Raw genomic sequence first — 14,737 nt, 5'->3', positions numbered from 1 at the left:
CATCAGGTTCAATGTTAGTAGTGCAGTGGCCAGGATTTAATATTCTATAACAAATTGAACATTATTTCAGATGCAGTGTTCCATGGCTTCTATCTTAACTTTCACTCATCTCAGTCCGTTAAAATAATTCAAGGGACATGGAGTTGCTTTTTTTTTTTTCTACTTCGTTGCTGCATTAAGTTCAAGCAAAGCACACAGAAATAGAACTGACCCAAACAAATGACTGATGGTTTCTCTTGGGCTTCAAAGCCAAAAAGGTGTTACAGGAAAAAATGCAACCTTTTCCTGACTGTGGACTCTACAGAGAACAGAGTGGACAGAATAGGAAGAAACAGAGTTTGTTAGTACTTCTAACTGGAGACAAACACCTGGCAACTGCCAGCATTTCCTTTGTATGAGACAATTCCTGGGAACACTTATATGTACATTAATATGCCCAGCTGTCGAATTGCAGAGGAGGCCTGTTCAGATGGTGATGCAGCATATATCAAATAATAAATATAAATAATAATATATAATATATAAACCCTAACTCTTAGCTAACCCTAACCCTTAGTTTTGCAACCATTTTGAAACCTACTAACATAGACTAGAAACTGTTTTCACTAATCTAGTAAAATATTGTCAATTTATTGTGAACTTGCAGAAGATGCATCCTGTGGTTAAGGCATTCATGGTCAGGGAGGAGGGTCCAGTTGATGGAGTCTTCTGTAACAAAGGACAGTGGAAACAGTAGAAAGAGAGAGAGAGAAATGATTTGGGGTTGTCAGGACAGGCAGAGACGTGGACACTTCATGTAAGTACTAGCACTGAATATTAACCATGTTCTGCTAAGAAACCAGCCAACCTAAATTTACTATGGTAAATGAGCAACTAGCCTAATTTATTTTATTTTTCTTCACTGTGTGCAAGATACTGGTGTTTTTGTTTTATTTTTATTTATTATTATATAACCTAGTGTTTTTATTTTTAAGCACTACAGTCCAGTTTTGTTCATCTCGATTTGATAATTAGATAGCCAGTGGTAACACAAAATTCCCTATGACTGAATTCAGTGCATGAGCATTGGTGGCTTGCTGAGTGCTCTCATCTCATAAGAAAGTTTCTTCTAAGACCTGCTCACAAATGAAGCAGAACTAACCAATCCCTCTTGGACAAGCTGATCACCTGGAAAGCAATAAGCCGGTGGGTTTGTTCTGTCAGCCTGCAGGATATGAGCAAATAGTAAATGTAACTTCCAGCAAAAGTAGCACAGAAAGCACATCTATAAGGCAAATATCTGTAATGCAGATACAGGCAGCACTGAAGCACAGAAATTCTTGTTACTGTCCCAAAATACTCTGCTGTGACAGGGAAAGCACAGACATCCCTATTCCATCAGTCAACGTCTCACAGCAACTAATCTTCCACCAGTCAGCAGGAAGCTCAGAGCACTCTTTCATCAACATCCAGGGAACTGAACTAGATCCTGGTGTGGAACACTTTGCCCTTCTGGTAATGTAGTTTGTGTTTTAGATTTTGTTTGTGACAAGCGTTGCATTTTGCTTGGGTTTAACATGGCATTACAGCTGATAGGTGTTTCACTTCGTTACTGCCAGGTCCAGAGATACCACAACCTGGAAAAGGAAAACAAGTGCCTGCAACAACTGATTGACAGGCCTAAAACACATGGGAGAAGACCATCGCACAAGAAATAATGGCTTAGAGAAAAACAAATTAGGACCTGATTTATATTCCAGGAGACATTTTATTGCCTGCCACTCTCCATCCCACTGAAATATTGTGATGGATTGGGGTGAGTGAAGAGAATTGCTAGGTGCTAGTGATGACAATTTGAACAACGAGGTGGAGGAAACACACCGTGCTCTGCCTCTCCCCAGAACACAGTTAGCTTATTGTGAGGGGAATCAAGGAATGGAATATGACCCGCTAGTCACTGGAGGCACCTTGGGATGTGTTGTTCATACGCACATTCACACTGTGGGCATCCCTAACCCCAAATTCTGGGCAATCTTAAGGTCTGTATTCTAAGGTCAAACTACTACAAGGGAATTGAAGACAAAGCAGATTAAATGGAGCTCTGCATGCTTTCCACAGAGCTGCAAGCCAGCTAGCAGTTACTTGTCAAAGCATTGGAAAAGATCTAGCCTACTTCATCTACAAAAATCTTGGTGAAAGGGGTGGGAATATGTTCTGAAAATGTTAATAGACTAAAACATATTTGAGCTCTTTCTATGAAAAAACTGTAATCACAATGTGACTATGTGGAAGCCAGGCCACTTGTGAAATGATGGTGTTGCAATTACTGTCATTATCATGAACCTACACATATAGACATTCAGCTTTCTAAAGATGAGTGTCAATCCTACATTCCCAATAGCATTAGGAAATAAGGGTAAGATCTCTTTCATTTGATACCAAAAAAAAAGAAACTTCTTGATAACATCTAGAACCAGAAGAGCAGAGTTTTTTCTGCCAAAGGAAAGTGGTAGCTGAAAAGAGATGGGAAGACTGGGCTAGGTAGGTAGCATAGGTGTAAATTGAGTCATGTTTTTTCTTTAGTATCAGTGGCCAGGATCCAGCCTTGCTTCAGGTAATATGTTACCACGACACCTTGTCCAAAAACATTAAGGAGTAGAGGGAAACAGAAAACAGAAGAGGATCTTTGTTTTTCAGCACATTGTCATGAAAGGAGATGGTTAGAAGTGGGTCTAAATTCCTAAAGCAATGGAACTCTTAGTGATGTTTCTGGCACCTCTGAGATCTATCACAAAAGGTCGCAGGACTGTCATGGAAAGGTAGTCTTTTTTTTTCCCTGGGAAGCCTGGGAGATTTCCAGGGGTTTTAGGATGCTTTCATACTCTTTAAAAGGCATACACTCCATCAACCTGACTTGCTCAACAGTAAGTCTCTGACATCTGCTGGCTTGTCACTAGGTGGAACAGAGGTTTTCTGTGTCCATGCTGCTCAATATGAGCTACGAGATGTATCTTCAAGCAAAGGTGGTCTGAAGTGAGGTTCAAAATGTCAGCATTGAAATCAAAATAAAGTCCTCTTAATGCCTCTTGACTCTTCAAAAGAAGAGGATTTGAGAAGATAGATGTGCCTGTCAGGCCAAACTGTGGTAACTGCCGATATATTGCAGTAGGGAAAATGAAGGGCATATTGTCTTACCCTCCCATCTCACGGGGCCCAACTCTGGCACAGTCCAAGCATTGAGCTTGTTTAACTTGCTACTGCCAAAATTAGAGAGGATGGGGAAGAACAGGAAAAGAAATTCAGGTCTGGACAGGGAGAAATCCCACATCCTTTGCGATTTCAGCCCTTCAGGAACTAGCTTTGTGCTAGGCAACAGCCTGTTATGTTTCCAGGGTTAGCCCAACAGTTGTGTTTTATTCTCTACAGTTATCTGAGTTGGGTCAAGCTACCAGTTTGCCTTATAATGTTTACCAAAATACAGAAGCCTTTCTGAGGGGATTCTGACATTTGATTTAAAATCAAGGAAATACTCAAAATATCTGGACAGTGGAGAAACAGATGGCTGGACTATTTTGGCTATAGAGAGACAAGACAAGCAGAGATCAGATAATTTCCCACGAATGAGACAGGCTATTGAAAAGGAGCCCAAAAAACCTCCTTCTTTGCTACCACATGATTGGAGATATTTGGGGAAAACAATATAAGCACAGAGGTGAAAAATTCTGAGATCTCTTCCATCTGAGGCCAGCTATAACTCTAGAAAGAGGCCTGTGGTTACATGGACAGGAAGGTAAATAACAGAAGGACTGTTCCCTGAGTTCCCTCTTGCAGGGGCCAGATAGCCAGCACTGACATAACTACTTCCTTCCTAATCTTTTTGTGATCATTTTCTTTGCTGAAGGATTTTTGAGCAACAACAGATAAATTCTCAGAAGAATTAGAGACTACTTGAGGGATGAGACCTTGGGAACAGCCATATGGCTGGAGAATGACTTTATTCTCTGTCCCGGGGTTTTTGATGACCTGAACTAGATAGCACAGCACTCCCTCTGAAAGAGAAAGGTCTGGGTCATACCATGGCAGAATTAATGCCTTCCTCATGCAGATTTCTATGATCTCAGAGATAGACTGAGCCTCAGGACATAGTAAAGTAGGGATAAGAGATCAAAGGAAAAGCTGATTTTAGAAAGCACCCAGAAATAAGAAAGGAAAACTCCTGACAGGAATACCTCAGATCTAAGGATGCTCAACAGTAAACAGGCAGAAATACTTTGACTCTTGTAAGGACTCAGATTGTGCAGATATGACACACTAATAGCAAGGTCACTATGTTTTCTTTCTCTCATCTCTGGCATTTCAGATCCAACAGATTTGGTTTTGGGAGAAATGAGGAGAGGTTGGAATGGAAACTGGCCACCATGTGAAGGGCTTGATTTTTTTGGGGAAGACATCCTGGAGAAAAAGATTCTTCCTAAAACTTAGAGTAGCGGGGATGTGAGATATCTTCTGTGTCATTTTCCCCTTTTGGGAGAGAAAAAAGCATGCAACATGTCCAACTGATGTGCCAAAAACTGAAACAGTTGAAGCAAAATTAGGTAAATAAGGAAGAAAGGTTAACAAACTTTAATCTCATTGAATAAATGCCAGATTTGCTCAGTGAGTAAACAGGACTTCAACTCAATCAGGCCATTAAGAGGAGATGAAAGGATGGGAGATGCCCTTGTCCCTCTTGTACTACTTGGGCACAGCATGCTGGAAGGCTGCAGAGGGTGAAGGATGCCACTTAAGGACCAACGTCAGACTGCTAGAAGGCCTCCTCTACGTGTCATGCAATGACAGAAAAAAGAAAGACTTTATTTACCCTATCATATCTGGTAGAGCCAACCACAACTCACTCTATCTGTTTTAAGACTAGTGTTGGTTTGTTTTTTTTTAATCTGCCTCTTATGTGACATCCTATTCTTTAATTAAGAATGTTTATTAAACATTTACTTCCCATAAGTACTTATTTTTAATCAGCTCCTTGACTGCCCAGTTACCATATCACATTGTTTTTGTCATTGAAATAAATATTTTTTAATATTCAAATCTGTTCTTGAAAAGGAGTGGACTGTACACATACCTGGAGGAAAAAAATTTCTTGGGCTTCTAAGTATCATTTGCATGATTCTAACATGATGCACAATTGTGGAACTTAAGTTTATTATGTCAGACGTCTTTTCAACTGGACAAAAAGGCTCTTCTAAAAAATTCTATCGCGTTTTAGAATAATGCACAAAATGTACTGCCCATAAACCCACTACCTTTAAAATATGCATACATGAAAAAACCTAACTTGTAGCTTTCCAAGCATTTTTAAGTTCTCTGCTTTCCTTCTCTCACTTAGACATATTGATGTTTTTACAGATTCCCCTGGCTGAACGATACCACAAATCATTTCTCTCCAGTTTTTAGTAAAAGCCAAGCAGTTCAGGTGAGCATCTCATGATGCCCAATGTGAGTAAGTCAATCCAGCCTAATGCATCTAAGAAAAACAACTAGGAAACAAACATTCCATAGAAGACGACTGCTGTCAGTGGCAAAAAACAATGAAACTGAATCAAAGTGCGAGAAATCCCAGAAAAATAAGCTTGAGTTTATAACTAAAGGTTTTGACAAGATCACTGGATAAGTGCACAACTGCAACCTTGAGCAAGGAACTTTGATGGACAGTTCTGATGATACTTTATCTGCAGTAATATCTGCATTTCTGAGAACCCTTTTCCCAGAAAGAGCTTAAGCAGTTGGAATTATTTAAAAGAAAAGCAATAAGGAGAATGTATTGCGCTGCAGAAACTAACAGAGATTAAAATAGCTAAATATGAGGAGCTTGGCTAAGTAGCAAACTCAAGAAGAGGAAAATAGCGTACAAATACGTAGAGCATATAAACACACAGAAGAGGTAATCAGTGAAGATAAGGTGGGTGATAGGTTAGTGGAGTAACAGTACAAAGATAAAAAAAGAAAAAGGAAAACAAAGGAAAAAGTGTAGTCCAGATTATAAGAAAAAAATTGTAGACAACAATAGCTATTCAGCTGTGAAATATTCTTCCAGAGTATACAGAAGTTCTATAACCTATGACATTTTAAATCCACCATAAATGATTCGCTAACATAAAAAAAAATAATGTAGGGAACTTTTGGCTCTGGACAAAGTGACCTAGTCCACTCCTCTATCTTAAATGTTCAAAATTCAATGAACATTTATATTATCCTTTTCTCCAAAGACTGGCCTCATCAAATAGTGGAATTTCTAATGTTACATGCCCACCTAAATCACAGTCCTACATATGGTACTTTACATGTTCACCATTCAACATTAATAGCAGAATTTTCATTATGTAATACTGATAAGGAGATTTAATTTATATAAAAGAAAAAGATCTGCAAATGTATTATCCAAGTCGCAGGTGTGCTGTGAGGTGAGAGAGCAATTATCAAGATCATTATTATAGTACATTAGTGTCTAATGGTGTGTGATAAGGATTGTAAAATGCCTGCTATGTTCTTAGCTATCTTTCATTTGGCATTCAGCGACAAAATGAAAATGATCTGTATTGTATGTATACACTGAACGACTGAGAAAATAGAAAGCAGTATCAAATGCTTAGAGATGCAGAGCAGAAAACCAACAACACATAAACAGAAAAAAAAATTAAATACTTTTTCATTTTTATAAACACCAGTGTCAGCTTTGGAAAAAAAGAAGAAGGTGATGAGATGGTATCTTGAGTAAAGCAATTTCTGTTTCCCAGGGTCTCTTAAAAAAAAGGTGGTTGTGTGTGTGTGTGTGTATGTGTGTCCATGCACACACATGCACAAAGGACCACCAATTTTATATACAATTTTTAAACAAAATGCTTTTCTTTCACCACAATTGACTTTTTGAGCAAAAGATGTCTGGCTGAATCAATTTAAACAGCAACATGGAATCTGGCAGCAATCCATTTCTGCTGAGATTAAACCAGCTGCTACTGAACCCATTGATCCTTTTAGCTATTGATTTGTTAATTTAATAAAAAATGAAGTTTTAGAATGTGAACAAATTCACAATGCTGAGAAGACAGGATTTTGATAAGCTCTGCTGCCAGACTAAGCTGGTAACATTGTCAAATGAGAAAATCACACACAGTTTAAAATATTAAAGATTTACAATGTGGCAGGCTACTTAAAATATGATTCCAAATAGAAATGTGACCTGTGAGCTCTCATAATTAAAAAAGATAATCTTAAAACAACAGATCTGCTCCCTTTGTCTTCTGTCTACTAAATTAGTGATTAAAGCAATTTTGCCATATTTCATGCTCCTATTTGCTTTGAAGAGCCAAATTATCTTTAGGAGAAAATAATAGATTCTATTCTTATTACAAAGAAAATTAGCACAAGTTCTAACTAAGGATCAGGTTCTCCCTGAGATAGCTCCATGCCACAACAGTCCTCACTGTGCAGCTCCTAGCTTTTGTTCTCAATCAAAAGAGTGTATTTCCAAACAGGTAGAGACTTCGCAGTTTAAACATGCCATGCTCTTAGGAGATACCCAATCTGTACCACTGGCACTCAGACTCCGCTGTCTTGTTCCCTACTTGAGGCATTATACCCATTAAGATGTACTCATTTTCTCATGAATTCAATTCACATAAAAGAATGCTTGGGACTCAGAGGGCCATAGCTATAGCTGTGTAATAAGACTGCCAAACTGATAGAGTGACCTCTCCTGCTGGTGGTGTTTAGAGCAGATCAGCAATTTACCACCAAAATAGTTTTTCCCTGGAAAATGCTAGTTGCAGAAAATTGATGTTTTGCAAAAAAAGTTGTAACAAATCTGTAACAACCCGCCTGTTTTCCTACCAGCTGTCCTGAAGAACTGCTGGGGATCCCAGGCTGTGAACAACTTGAGCTCCAGCAGGCTGACTGAGGACCAACGTACGTTATAACAACTTCTAGCAGCTCAGAGGTGAATTTGCTGTGTGGACTGCATCAGAGGAAGGAATTAAAAGATTTTCAGTGTTTCTGTCTCCATCAAATGGATTGAGGTTCTGTATTCCCAGCATAAAGCTGAAATAAGCAAAGTATATGGGAAAAAGTAAATATTACTGTTGAGGAAAGTAGTCTCCCATTTGGAAATTTTTCCTGAACAAGAATTAGCTACAAGATTAGCGATCACTCAGTTTAGCCTGCCATACCACTCAGATGAGCACTGTAAGCCCCATCAACACTTAAGAACAAGACTACAGTGGCGTTAGTAAAACTTGACAAAACAGAATGAGAAATGGAGGAAAATCTGGCAAGGTACGACTGACTCCAGCTTTATCATGGGCTTCCTGAGGAAAAGGAGAACAGAAGCCTTGACATTGCCAGGCTTTGGCTGCTCAAACTATTCTCTGAAAACCTGTAGTTGCAAGAGCTGAAAAGCACATTCCAAACACACACCATTCTAACTGTATAAGCAGAGAATTTTATACATACAAATGTGTATATAAATACTCAGTTTCTATGTTTTTTAATTACTGATGAAGAGTCCCAATGCACTAGATTGGAAATGGAAAATTCTGTTTGAATGGGTTTCATGAATTCATCGCAGTCTTTACTGCAATGAAGTTTTTTTCCACTGGAACAAAGAGGACACACGGACATGCACAAAGAGTTGTAGGGAGATATTGGCAAGAATATACATTTTCTTCTCCAAAAAGTAAACTAGAAAGTGTGAAAATTGAAATATCAGGGGAACAAACCCTAGTCAACTTCCACCCACAAAAAGTTGTTTGCTTTACTCATGGTCTAACTATTACTTTAGGACTTGGCTCATTCTTATTATACCTAATGTTTATACTCCCCATATAATATCTAATATCTAATACATAATATATAATATCTATGCGGTATTGATATGTAAGATGTATAAGATATATATAAGATTAATATCTTCTCATTCTACAACATGCTAATAGTGCCAGAATTCAAAGAGCAGTCTCTTTGGTGGCCAAGTGAACAGTTTGAAATAAAACATTCGCCTGCCATGCCAGCGGCCGAGAAAACTAATGAAAAGACAGAGCAACAAAGAATTAATACTATTGAGATAAGCACCTTGATAAGTTTGAAGGAAAGTGTAGACTTTGAACTTTTCACACTTGCCATTCCATACAGGTTTACTCTATTACTGAAAACATGAACATGGGTAAAGAGCACACTAGACAAGTCAAATTCAAGGAAAACATAATAAGTTTGTAGAGGTACATGACATGTGAAATAATGGAAAGTGACAAAGCCCAGGAAATCTAGATAAGTATTGATGTGAGTCTTGAGGAAATCCATATACTTACAAATTTTCACTGGCCATGAAGTTCCAGTCTGAACAGAAGTAACCCAAGGTCAAAGCTATGAATGGTATGCAGCCTGTGCAATAAAAATGTAAATATCCTTCATTCTATGAAAGTATAAATGTGTTTAGTTACACTATGCAACTGGTCATCAGCACAGCAAGGAAAAGAGAGTGATGAGTCTATTCTTCATAGACAGCCAGTTCAGATATTGATAAACAGAACTATAGAAAGTGCAACTCTTGCTGTTACGGGATTTATTCTATATGTGCACACACCACATACACATACAAATAAACCTGTATGGATCAACTAAAATAAGGAGAAATAAAACTAAAAGTAGATAGCTTATTCATAGGCATCAGTAGTGATTAGGGGGTTAACAAAATACCTGAAATTATTTTGAACTAATTAAAAAATATTTAAAAGCTATCTGCTATTTTTCTATCTCTGTTTATTTGTTATTTTGTATTGGAACTGCTACAGGTTGGAAATGTGACATAATCAAACCAGCTTTCAACTGGGCTTAAAGTCAATTTCCCTTCCTCGTCCTGATTCAATTTAAAATATATTTTTGCGTGGAAATCTACCTTAACGTGAAGATGGTTAAAACTGATAGTCATGCCAAATTCTAAATATTTCCATGACATAAGGGTTTACATTCAAGCCCTGCAGTGCAGGGGCTGTTCTTTCTGGGTATTTTTAAGGGATCTTGAATGACATAAACTTGATGCGAGATCGGGCCTTTTGCACGTCTGCCATAGCAACTCAGAATTATATTAGCACTCAAACAATGAACAACCATGAAACATTCAGTAAATTCCACTGATGTGATTTTATGAGACAGAAGTTGTGTTTTATTTATTTGCCTTCAAACTTGATGCATCCCAGAGTCATCAACAAGAAAGTAAACACTGTGATTGTGAAGTGGAATAGTAGATGCTATACACTTAATATAAACTTCTATGCCACTTTGAACATTAAACCTTAGTTAGGGTAGGTTTGGGACATGAGAATATACCAATACTTCCCACATCCTTTCAAAAAAGCCATTGATCGCTCTGCTACCTTTTGTGTTCGAAAGAGATACATTATCTTACTTTCTAAAGAATGGCGATCAAATAATGTTGTATTGTTTAACATTTCGTCCCAATGTGAAAACTGAGTCCTCGTACCATGCTAGATGATTGGGATAGGATGATTCCTGTACCTGTTATATTATTCAGCATAAAAAAAAAAAGGTCAAGAAACTAATCTTGAAGCATAATGAAGAATTAAAACTTCAGATGTTTAAATTTAATACACATTTTGCAGTAGAAGTGGCCAACAAATTTTCTTCCAATAGAAATTAGTAACTTCAATATATATATTTCAGAATCAGTTTGGCAGTTCTGTTGTATTAGTTGACGCAATTAGAATAATAGGTTTCAAATGGGTTTATATTTCAAGTATGATTGTGCTGAATTGAATTATTCCCTACTTATCGTGAAAATATTGGGTGAACATTCCTCATTTTCAATCCACATTTCTAAATTGATTTCCATCCACTTCAGCATGACTAAATTTTTAAAGTAAAGTAGGCAGATACTTCACACTCTCAAGTGCTGTCACAAGTAGCAAATCTGATCTCGAATGTAAAAATAACTGAACTAAGTCCAACCTCTCTATATGAATATGCAAATGGCCACACACCTAAGGGAGTCTACACATCGTTATTTGTTCTCTAGCCCAGAATTTGACTCATGCAAAATGATACAATGTATTTTTTAAGGCTTTCCATTTAGAGGTATTTAATTGTTGAAGAAATATTGTTGAAGAGGTTCAAGGCGATATGGAAAGGAAGACTAAAAGAGGGTATAAAGCAAAAAAAGATGGACTGGATAATGTGGTTTTCTTCTCAAACAGTATGCAAAGATCAGTTCCATCCCAGAGAACCTAGGAAAACCCTTATAATCTCTTCTATGCAGGGATACGTAATGGAGTACTCCAAAGAAAGAAATTACCTTGTACAATTTGTCTTTTTGTGATATACAGAAATTCCTCGTATAGCTCTCCAGCTTCTCGCAGAAACCCTGACTGATTCATGGAATTCTGCCCCAGCTGGTAGAGTGAAAATGTAACTTCCCAGAGAAGCTAGCACAATGTTGAGGACACTTTGCATAATAAAAATTATGACTGCTTTGTATTGTAAAGTTATATAATTAATGCATATGGAATAGTAGGGTTTTAGAATAAAAATAAGGCAACATTTGAAAATCCTTATCCCATTAATGACACCTTTTATGAAAGGACAGCAAAGAGAGTTTTAAGGCTGAGAGTTTTAATTCTTTACATATTTTTGTCTAGTAGCAGGGAAAAATATTTATGGTGATTAAGAGATACAGAAGAAAAGAAGAAAATTCTTATTGGACACCATTATACATCAAATATTAAATGAGTTTCTACTATGAAAAAAATCATAATAGGGAAATACCCAGATGCAAAAGAAAGGCTAATGCACAAGTCTGATAAATACAAAAATTGGAGTTCTGAGAGACAAATCAGGTAGAGCTTTATTTGCCTGACTCCCACGGCACTCATTCATTTTCTCCAGGACTGAGGAATGAGACTCCTGTATACATACAGCACCATATATAGAAAAAAGAGATGCCACTCCTACGGAATGGCACTAAGGAAGGTGGCGGTGAGGAATATGCCCCTTCTCATGTGGCACATGGAGGCAAAGCAGTCCCCGTGGTGGGTTCAAGCACAGTTGGTTGACTGGGGCTCGGAAATGAAATAAGAGTCTGATAGACCCTTAGCAATGACAAGTAGCAAGCAGCAGCAAGAAATAAAGTAACTTGTGAGAAAGATGACCAAAGCCTTTGGATCTATACACAGTAGTTTTCCTTAGGACTTTCTCCACTTATCCTGGCTTGCAGGAGGGACAGCATCAGCAACTGGGAAAGGCCACAATGAAGAAAGAAAACCCCACTGTCTTATAGCACCTGTACAGGACAATTGCCTGCATAGCCTTAAATAAGGTCAAGAAGTACAGTCACATTAACTGATATATCTGATGATACAAATCTACTTAGTACTGCTCCTGTGTGGACTTGTACCTGAGTGGACTTTTCCTATGTGGAGGTGTGCACAGGGCTGGCAAATACAACACAGGATTTGTGAGATACCCATGCCCTTTTGGAGAAGTAGCTGGAGACCAGAGAGAACACCTTATGATGTTTAAAATGGCGCTAGACATTATGTTTAGGCAACTGAATCTCATCACTAATATCCAACAGGATCAAATGCTGTTAGAGAATCAGATCTTGAAGGAACATCAACATAACCATGTTTGAATCTGTTTTTAAATGCTCTCCATATGCGATTATCATAATTATTCTTAATAACAAATCTGAAACAGGCAATGCATATGTTTCCTATAATAAAATATATCTGTATTAGGTATTGAGAAAGCTTTGTGAAGTACATATTTTTTTACCATGACCTGCAAACTTCATAACGAGAATTAAAAAACCCAAATACTAAATCAATATGACTTCTTATTACATGCCAGAAACCAAAGCAGGGATCATTCCTAATTCTGTTTCTGAATAGCAGGAAGCGGTGTTCATTATATCCACCTTGTTTTTCACACTCAGCTGCTGGAGGTTATAGTTTTCCAATATAAACATCAACTGTAATAAAAGTATGAATATAAGGCCAGATGAAAGAGTGGCTGCTTTGCTGTTCTTTGAAAAGGAGCATATGCGCTCCAGCTCTCAAAGCTGATTAGTTATATGGACAGAGGAGAGGAAGAACTTAAGCTAAGACACCACAACCCCAGGGTTGAATACTGTTAAAACTTCATTAGTTCTGTGTTCTCCAGAAACTCATTATCTGAAATAACATTTGATATTTCAAAAGAGTCAAAGGGAACTAAAAGCCTCTCTTACTCTCTCTCCTTTTACATTTTCACGAAGAGTCTAGGTGTATTCAGCTTCTATAATATATTTTAAATTTTGTTTGTTTGTTTGTTCGAGGAAGATGGTTTAAACCAGTATTACCTGGCAATAATTGAAAAAAAACTCATCAGAAAATATTCTTAATTCATAGAATCACAAAATAATTCAAGTTGAAAGGAATCTGTGGAGACATCTGTCCCACCCCCAACTGAGCAAGTCTCAGGTAGATCAGTTGCCCAGCAACTCATCCAGTCAAATTTTAAATATCCGCAGGCGTAGAGATTCCTCAACCCTTCTAGGCACCTGCTGCAGTGCTTGACCGCCCTCAATCAATTGGGGAAACAATTTATCTTATTTTTGAACAAATGTCCTACGTTGCAACTTGAGCCCATTGCATCTTTTCTTTTCCCCAGACGTCTTTAGAGTGTGGCTTTGTCTTCTCAATAATGACCACCATTAGTTGACTGATTAGATGCCCATCAGTCTTCCCTTCTCCAGGCTGAACATGCCCAGCTCTTGCAGCCTCTCCTTGTACATCCTGTGCTCTGGCCCCTGACCAGCACGGTGGCCCACTGCTGGGCTCGGTCCAGTACCTCAGCTTCTCTCTTATACTGGGGAGCCCCAAAGTGAGCACAGCGCTCCAGATGCAGTTTCACAAGCGTCAAACAGAGGGGAAGGATCCCTGCCTTCAGCCTGCTGGCTGCAGTCTTGCTAGCACCACCCAGGATGTGGTTGGCTTGCTTTGCTGCAAGGACACACTGCTAGCTCTTGTTTAATCAGCCAGCTACCAGTCCTTTTCTGCAAAGCTGATTTCTTGCCAGTTGACTCCCAGCCTGTGTCAGCGCTTGGGATTATTCCAGTCCAGATGCAGGATTTTGCACTTGCCTGTGCTGAACTTCATGATGTTTCTGTCAGTCCATTTCTCCAGCCTGTTGAGGACCCTCTGAATGCCTGCCCTTCCCTCCAATGTGCTTTCAAATTGAGTGTCAAATCCTGAGCTTGCTGAACGTGCACTTCACCCCATTGTCCAAGTGGTTAATACAAATGCTAAATGGTCCTGGCCACTGTATCAACAGCTGAGGTGTGCCACTGATAACCAGCTGTCAGCTGGACCTCAAACTGCTGATCTCTACTCTTTATGTCCAGCAGTCAAGACAGTTTTCCACCTATGTGGTGGTCTACCCATCCAGTCCATAAGGATAGTACCATACGGCAGACCACATCAAAGGCCTTGCTAAAGTCAAAGTAAAGAGCTTCCACTGCTCTCCCCTTGTCTTCTCAGCATCACGTACCATTGTAGACAACCCTCAGTCAAGTTGGTCAGATACAATTTGCCCTTGATAAATCCATGATGGTTGTACCAATCAACTTCTTGTCCTCATGTTCCTGGACATGGTTTTCAGAAGGATTTGCTCCACAATCTTCGGGGTGACTGAAGTGACACTGGTTGGCCTGGAT

The 14,737-nt window shown here is 38.5% G+C and overlaps 1 protein-coding gene across 11 annotated transcripts in view; it reads right to left on the bottom strand.

The window, feature by feature from the left end:
• EPHA6 (EPH receptor A6) overlaps positions 1-14,737 on the bottom strand; it is a 532,902-nt gene that overhangs the window by 275,103 nt on the left and 243,062 nt on the right. Inside the window, exon 1 of one of the 11 annotated variants that reach the window (XM_075515639.1) lies at positions 9,339-9,370. The exons of the other annotated variants lie outside the window; for them this stretch is intronic. The gene's annotated coding sequence lies outside the window, so the exon portion shown is untranslated. Of the gene's footprint in view, positions 1-9,338; positions 9,371-14,737 lie in introns of those variants that run through there. 11 annotated transcript variants of the gene reach the window in all.

This window comes from Mycteria americana, chromosome 1 (assembly GCF_035582795.1).
Source record: "Mycteria americana isolate JAX WOST 10 ecotype Jacksonville Zoo and Gardens chromosome 1, USCA_MyAme_1.0, whole genome shotgun sequence".
Classification (NCBI taxonomy): domain Eukaryota; kingdom Metazoa; phylum Chordata; class Aves; order Ciconiiformes; family Ciconiidae; genus Mycteria; species Mycteria americana.
The sequence above is the reverse complement of the archived record's forward strand: the minus strand, read 5'-3'. Positions and strand labels throughout refer to the sequence as shown.